The sequence below is a fragment of the Lucilia cuprina genome, chromosome 4 (genome assembly GCF_022045245.1).
Source record: "Lucilia cuprina isolate Lc7/37 chromosome 4, ASM2204524v1, whole genome shotgun sequence".
Lineage (NCBI taxonomy): Eukaryota > Metazoa > Arthropoda > Insecta > Diptera > Calliphoridae > Lucilia > Lucilia cuprina.
The window spans coordinates 59,748,017-59,757,337 of NC_060952.1; positions in this window are offsets into that span (position 1 = coordinate 59,748,017).

Consider the following 9,321-nt stretch of genomic DNA (forward strand, 5'->3'; position numbering starts at 1 on the left):
ATATTGTTTGTAACAGGATGATATGAAATAAATTCAATATAAAGCAAGAAACAATAGCAATAAGTTTGTAAACAGGTAGTAATGCACTAGTAGTGTCTATGAAATTATCAATAATGAAGGAAATTATAGGTATTTTAGAAATTTGTAACAGGATGGCAAAATTAATAGCTAAAATTTAATAACTAAATTTTTTGCCTACCTTTTTTTCAGAGAATTTTGTTTTTTGTTTATAAATAAAATTCGAACAAACAGGTAAAAAGTAAATATATGTTTTCCAATTAAAAAAAGATTGTGTAAAATGGGAAATATTAAAATGCAAATTTTGGTGCATTTGTTGTTGCATTTTATTATTTTTCATCAAAATTTGCATGTCAATAAAGTATTTTGCATATTGATAATTCCGGTTAACTTCATTGGGTTTTCAAATTATTTTTGGAATTTATTGTTTTATTGTTAAAAGGAAGAGTGTAAAGTAATTTTTAATTGCGATATGCAAAAATCATATCCTCATTGGGTATAAATGTGATGTAATTTGCCTTAAAATGTTTAAAGGATAATAATGAGGCAATTTTGATATAAAAAATTAGTTTAGATTTCTAGAACAAGTGTAAATCAATAAAATATAATTATGAAATGTTTAATCAATAACATTAAAAAATATAAATAGAGTAGTAGATGAAATAATCCAAAGAATTATTAGAAAAAACGCACTGAGTGCTTTTTCAAAATCTTTAACTGCTAAAGATTTTGAAAAACTGCGACTTGTATCCAAGGAAACTATTGGACTCCTGATTTATCTTTTTCAAAATCTATATACAAACTAGGAGGAACACTATGTTTAAATTTAGACCTCTAAACAGACCTTAGGTTGCTTGGAAGCAATGTAAAGTGAACTGTCGTGTAGTACAGAAAAAATACCTAATATAGATATTTTAAAATAGAGGTGGTTATCATACCGTAACATCAACAAAAGCAATATTTTTCACCTAATAATGTATGTATGCATATTTTATTATTACATACTCACAATCATCTTGAACAAGAATGAATGAACAGGCGCAAAGAAAAATATACATAGCTATTAATAAATTTACATATTGAATTTTTGATTTACATGGGAAAGACTATATAATAATGATATTTCCTTCTTCTTCTCTCCACCACCAATTCAGGCATAGCAAAATAAAAATGACCTTGCGTAAACCACAGTGTAGGAATGTGCGTAAAACGGTAAAGTAGGAAAGAGAAGTACTGTTATAAAATGCAATCGGTAATGTGTCAGAAGAATATTTAGTTGAGTAATGGATATGTTGAAGGTCACACGTTGTATCTTTCTTAATTGTTTAAACATTGGTTCATGCTAAGACTTTTTATTAAAACTTTTTTTATAAAATTTTTTAGAAATGGCAGAAATTGAAAGAAACATCATTATTATTTAGTCTCTCTCATGTAAATTCAAAAGGTTGGCAATGGCATATGCAAATTTATTAACACCTACATATATATATTTTTCTTCGCGCCTGTTCATTCATTATTGTAAGATAATTGCGAGTATGTAATAATAAATTATACAAATGTGACATATGTATTTGTACATGCATATGAAAAACATACATGTATATGTATGTAATACACTCATGCATTTTTGTTGTTTTAACCTTTCACAATGTAAAATTACAAAAACAACATTTTATGTTTTTATGTCCCCTCTTAATTTTTTTGCCATCCTGTTACAAATTTCTAAAATACCTATAATTTTCTTCATTATTGATAATTTCATAGACACTACTAGTGCATTACTACCTGTTTACAAACTTATTGTTATTGTTTCTTGCTTTATATTGAATTTATTTCATATCATCCTGTTCTTTAATAAAATAATTAACTAAATAATTTTTAAAAATTGTCCAAATATTTTATTCAACACCAAATGTATGTTCTGTCATACTTAATACTAAAATATGAAAAAGATGAAATTAAAGGACACAGGTTTAAATGAACATATTTTTGAATGTAATTGAGATATTGGCTTGAAATTTTTTGTAAAGGGTCAAGAATTTTCATATCTAAATAAAAAAGATAAATATGGACTAAATTGTTGTAGCTATCTGCGACCCTATTAAAATTTTGATATAAATCATAGTTTTAGAAATTTAACAAATATGTAATATATGACAAAATCTTTATTTATGAACAAAACTCAATGAAATCTTCAACGCTTGTTAAATTTGTCATTTCAAATAAGAAAATGCAAAAAAAAATTGAAAAGGTCAAAGGGCATCCCGCAATTCCCAAATATAGGAATGAAAATCCTAAAAATGGGATTTTTTACATTTTTGCCCATAGGGTCCACATTTTTTTCAGGGCTGCGAAAATACTTTTAGAGTAAATAGTAAACATATTGAGGTTTCCAAAACTGCTTTCAGTTTTCTGATCCCAGCTTTGGGATTTTAGAACATGTCGCCCAAATTTGAAGTTTTGATAAAAAATAGGTCATATTCGGAAGGACGCAGTGGAAACATTTTCAAAAAATAGGACAAGTTTTTTACGCCAAAACGTTCTGCGTAAAGATACCTTTTAGAAAACTTTAAAATTGTTATATGTTCTTAAAGAAAATTTGATTTTATTTTTTAAATGATATTATCTGAAATTTTCTGTATATTATTGGAAATTTTGTTGTCTAACTAACAAGAAAAAATTGAGTCCATTTGGTCCAAAATTACGCCCGGTATTCAAAAAAAAAAGGACCAAGATATGGTAAATTTTGTATCACTAAATTTTTAAATGCCTATAACTCGTATATTATAAGAGATAAGTAATATGTTCAACCATGTTTTTTCAAGATCTTTCAGAAAATATAAAAATCTTTGTATTTGGGTGAAAAACAAAAAATGGCACGAGTTTAAAAATTTTACATGTCGTAGGTACCCTTCTTTGAGCCGCCACAGCTCCGTCCCTGGGGCATCTGCGGGGTTTATCTTCAAAACTTAAACTCGAATACTCCTTGGCTACGCTCACGCCAAATTTTATCCCGATCGGATCTGCCGTTTAGAAATGCCAGATTTATTTCCAAAAAATTTCCATTCTGCCCCACTGTGCGGTGTACTAAAATGTGATTTTTGTCACATATTAATGTTTTTCATTAATAATAAAACATTCGATATTGAACTATTTAATATTCGAAGAGATAATTTCAATTATGGAGAAACCGATATTGAAAACAAATCACCAAAAATACAGCTTAATAATTTTAAATCATTTAACTTGAAAATGTCTGGCAGTGAAAAGTTAACTTTTGCACATTTTTTTCCTTTATTTGTAAGAGATTTAGTAGACGTTAATTGTGCAGTATGGAAATTTGTAATAAATTTGATAGAACTACTTGATTTACTACTATTAACTGATTACACAAATTTAGATATTATAAATTTAACAAGTACCCTACACCATGAGTGTATTTTTAAAATTTTTATTTTTTTAAAGAAACTTTTACGTTGAATATTACTATAATTCCAAAATATTTAAACAATTTATTGAAAAAAAAAACTAAAATTTCTAAATGAGGCTTTATATAGGTCAAATATGGGCTGATCCTCGGTAAATTTGGGATATATTTTTAAATAACAGTTAGTTTTGTTGAGTTTCATTGCGATACAAATGGTTACAAGTCAATTTTAGACGTTTAAGACATTTTTTGAAGGGGGGTTTGTATGGGGGCTAGGGTCAAATAAAGGCCGATCCTGCAGTGTCATTTATACCTATATAGAACTTATTTGTGCCAATTTTCAGATAATAGATAATAGATTTTCAGATAAGAGATAATAGAATATTTGACATAACGATAACTTAAAACCTAAACATCATTTTTTGTCGCATTATTGCAGAATTTTGGAACATTCTGGACCATTTTGTTATTTATGGACTTTTAGCTTTGAATCAAAACACCGACAATTAAAATCTTATGTCAAAAATATTAATTCAAGAAAATATGTTTTGTTATCATTAGCAATTAAATTTTGCATTTCTTTTTCAGAAATGATTATAAATTTTGAAAAAAAAAACTATTTTTGTAATAAGTTCATAAAAATAGAAGATATAGAGCGATGCACATATTTTAATAGCTTTGAACGTTACGGAACTTTATATAAAATGGTTTTGTAATTTATAATTATGATCCAAATTTTATTTCATTCAAAATTCAAGAAATTTTTGAAATTGATGGCAATATATTCCTTTTATGTCAAACTATACAGACTTTATTATATGTAAAAGGATATTTATCTTATTCAGTTAGTTCCGAGTTGTTAGACTATAAAGTATTTACTGCAGAATGTGTAAAATCACCTCCTATTCATATTCATATATTAAAACAGAAGTTCTATTTAAGACCTAAAAATATTTGGTAACTTCAATTTTAATTAAATGAAAAAAAAAATAAAAATTAATTACAAAATCTGAAATAATATTGAATTATTTAATATGGATTATTTATGTTATTTTTTCTTTAAAATAAATGTATATTTTCATTTATAAATGTATTGCTATACAATATTTATATAAATAATAAATAAATGTTTATAAACAATAAAATATTTACTTTTATTTCTAGACTTCTAAAAAACTTGAAAATATTAATAAATTTGAGTAATTTATTACTTAAGATTAGGAAAAATTTTATTATGTTGTAGTTTATATATTCAATTAATTAAAATAAGGAATAATTGTGCTAAGTAGTAATACATTTTTTTTAGTTTAAAGGAAAATACGTACCACTTTACATGAAATGTTTCTTATTTTCAGTAAACAATTTACTTATTTTTAATAGATACTTTTAAATTTTTGAGAAGTATTTACTAATATCGAGTAAAAAAATACCATTGGGATGGGAAGGAAACGTTTACTCATAATCAGTTCTTACAAGAACTAATTTGTAGTATATATTTTTTTTAATTTTTGGAAATAAGCGAACTCAAAAAGAATATATTTTTATATGTTTTAAAGATATATTTATAAAATCTAATTAAAATTTTACCTTATTTCGAAAACATTTTAACTTAAAATTTTTACAATTTATCATACTTTTAAGTAAAAAAGTTATCTTTTGAACTAAAATAAAGGAAAGATTTCCTGATTTCAAACGTTATCTGAAATGTATCTGAACTATTTTGAAGTAACTAGTTACTTGTTTTAAGTCAGATTTAAGACAATTTGAAAACTAACATACAAAATACTTTTTACACTTTTCTAGCAAAAACTAATTTTTATTTAGTTAAAATTAATGTAAAATAAGAAATTTTTCTATAATATTAAGTACTTTTTTCTCTTCCAATATTAAGGAAATTTTTACTTATTTATAACAATTTATGTCTTTGGCGCCATACGACAGCCATTAAGTTCTCAAATTAAGTAAAATTTCCTAACTTTTAGTTCATTTTTTTTTTTTGAGTGCAGAAAATGAAGAATATCATCAAATCCTTATTGTGCTAAACCTTCATATTAGCAATATACTGATTTAATTTTGACAGTGTATCATGTATAGATATGACCAACTAAACTTTCGTACTTATATTTTAACAGGCTTTGTTTTTGTCCATTATTAAAATCGTCAAAATCAATAAAAACTAACATTTATGTAGAATTGTTCTCCCACCAATGTCAAACACCAACATCATTTTGTATCTTACATCATTATCATCAAAATATATACTGTTACATTCACAGTTTGAAAAATGAACAAGCATGGCCGACCATATAATACCCTACACCATGAGTATATTTTTTTATGTACCAATTTCAACTATTTTCAATAGGCTTCGTTCTGTGCCAAAAAGCATGCTTGGCCCAAATTTCATCAAATTATCTTGAAAATTGCGGCCTGTATCTTGCGCACAATGTTTACATAGACAACCGGACAGACGGACGGACATGTCTTAATCGACTCAAAAAATGATTCTGAATCGATCGGTATACTCTAAGGTGGGTATTGAACCAATATTTTTGTATATTACAAACATCAGCACAAACGTATAATACCCTCCCCTCTATAGTGGTGTAGGGTATAACAAGTTAGAGTGCTATATTCGGCCGAGCCGAATCTTAAATACTCCTCACCAGCTACTTCTATATTAATACTTTTCTAATTGTTCAAATATTTGTAGAAATAAGTTTTCTCACGTCTTAAATAGAAAAATCCGAGGATTTTAAATCATTCCAAGTTTTTTTGAACATTACAAACAACATTTTTTATGGACCAAGGATGGACCGATTGTGAAAAAATTAACAAAAAATAACATTTATTTGTACAAAAAAGTATTCATGCCAAATATTTTATGGGTATTACTATTTGATAATGAGCAGGGAAACCAAAATATGCAAATGCATGTTTTTTGTGGTGCGTCGTATGGACTCATGGATAAGATATTTACACGTTTCAGACCAATTTGAGAATTTTGGCATCGATTTGTTAGAGCATATTTTTGCATATTTTACCCATAAGAGCATAATTTTGCATGATTTGACTTTTTAGCATATTTAAGGCATATTTTCGAGTTTTTAGAGCATCTTTTAGTGCATATTTTGATTTTTCGCTTTTTTTCGTTTTTATACATTTTAAATTTTCTTTTCAAAACTTTATTTAAAAAAAATAAAATTCTATTTTTTTATTTTTTTTAATTTTTTAGCCTATTTTACAATTTAAAAAAAAAATCGTTATGTTATAGTTTTTTATTCAATAAAGCATTATATTTTAAATCGGACATAAAACCGATTAATTTTGATTTCATGAGACCAATCCATTTTTATAGTTTAAAAAACTAATTATTGGAATTATGACAACACCGATTAAAATGTCAGTTTAAAAGCTATGAATACAATTGGAAGAAATGTGTAAACTTTGTCGTTTGAAATATGTTTTTTGGGGACCAAATGGTTTCCTGTTATTTATTGGTTATCTGAAGGTAAAACGGAATTCTATTATACTAGTTCTTCAAACTATGAGATGAAACATTTATAAAAAAATGTTGTAGGGTATAGAATATGACATTAAACATTTATTATTTCATTACAATTTCAGTCTTTTTGAACTTTTCAATGTTAAAAAATAATAAAAAAATTTATTTTTGGAGCATATATTTTAAATTTTATGAGCATATTTTGAGTTTTTTTACGGCATATTTAAAGCGCTTAAAACACTTTTTTTAGAGCATGTTTTCGGTTTCCCTGGTAATGAGTTATGTGCCTTTAAGTGCTTTCTGAAAGGGACCTTGTAGGGGAACTATGATCAATTATGGGACGATAAGAAAAAAATTTCTCTGTATGTGAGCTATGACCAATTCTGGACCGATCTCAGTAATATTTCTATGCAGACGAACAATACTTATACCAAATTTTATATGGATATCTTAATTAAGTTATGAGTCATGCGCGATTAAGTGATTTTCGGGAAGGTACCTTGTATATGAGCTATGACCAATTATGAACCGATCGGAAAAAAGATCATATTAATATGTCTGTATGTGTGATCAATATTTGTATCAAATTTATGTGTGTTTAAGTGATTTTCGGGAGGAGACCTTGTATGGGAGCTGAGACCATTTCTAAACCGATCGAAAAAAGATTTCACAGTAATATCTTTGTGCATATGAGCAGTATTTGTATCTTAATTTAATAATGAGTTATGCGGGTTAAAGTGATTTTCGGGAGGGGACTTGTATGGGAGCTATGACCAATTACGGACCGATCGGAGTAATATTTCTATGTGTATAAGCATTACATATACCAAATTTTATATGGTTATCTCAATTTAATAATGTGTTATTGGCGTTTAAGTGATTTTCGGAAGGGTACCTTGTATGGGAGCTATGACCAATTATGGTCATAGCTACATGCTACGCGACTAATTGTCGGGGCATATTTTGGAATTTATTGAACTTGGAAATTTTTATTTCCTTTGTCACGTTGTCAAGTCTACCCTGTGGATGAAAAAACACCATGAAATAAGGCCATCAAGGTGTTCACGTTAAGCACTCCACATTCGTGTCGGTAACACAAATCATCCAGATGGCAAGGCACATGAAATAGAATAAAACCATATGCCCTAGAAAAATTCTCCAAAGACTATTTACAGGCAACTTACATTCGATTGAACGCGGAGTTGGGGAATTAACGCTAACCTCTATATATTGCCCTCCACGATTTACCGTGAGTAATAGAGAGATCGACCCGGTTTTTCCCGACCGGTTTTTATCGGTTTTTTTAAGATTGATGATCTCGGTTATTTGAAAATTGACCATTTTCGAATATCGAATAATCCGTTTTTTCAATAATAAAATACCGGTTTTTATATTTTTGCACTTTTTGTATATGACATGCAATAAAGGAATTTTCAAACATTTTTCTGTGTGTAATATTTTATAAATATTTGGCAACCATGATTTTTAATGAAGAAATGTCAATCATTTAAAACAATTAAAATAATTTAAAACAATTAGTTTTCAATAATATACATGTGCTTGATAAAGGTATAAGTAATTTGTTTGCAAAATATAAAAAAACATTAAATATATGTTTATATGTAGATGCCCTCAGAAGTGTGGAATTTTTTTGAACACGATGGAAAAGACAAGGCTCGTTGCCTTCGGTGTCCTAAAATATTATGCTGTAAAGGATCTTCGACGTCTGGACTCCTAAATCATATCAAGCATGTACATAAAATAGATATAAAAACTCTTCAAGAACAACTGGACTCCATTCCCAGTTGTTCTAAGTCACCAAAAAACACCCTGGAAAAGTACATAACAAAAACAGAAACAATCGGCGAAATACTTAGCCGATGTGTTGCCGCAGATGGTTTATCGGTGAAGGCATTAAGAAAATCCAAAGTGGTATTGGCATATTTACATGCAAGAAATTTGAATATGCCTGCCATTTGGGAAAAAATTTATAAATTTTATATTGAAAAACAAGAAGAATTAAAAATCAAAATTATTGAAATAAAACAAAACAATGGAAGATTCTCAATAGTGGTTGATGAATGGACGGACATTTTTTATAAGAAATACGTTAATGTTTCTATTCGTTATTACAATCCAGAAAAAAAAAATCGTTTGAAATTTATAATCTTGGACTCGAAGAAATTAAAGTGAAGCCTACCGCAAATAATTTGGAAGAAGTTATTAAAAATAAACTTAATGAATTTTCCTTAGATATTAAAATAGATATCGTAGCATCAACTCATGATGGTGCGGCAGTGATGCAAAAATATGGACGCAATATAACTGCTGAATCTCAGCTCTGTATAAATCATGCTATTCATCTCTGTGT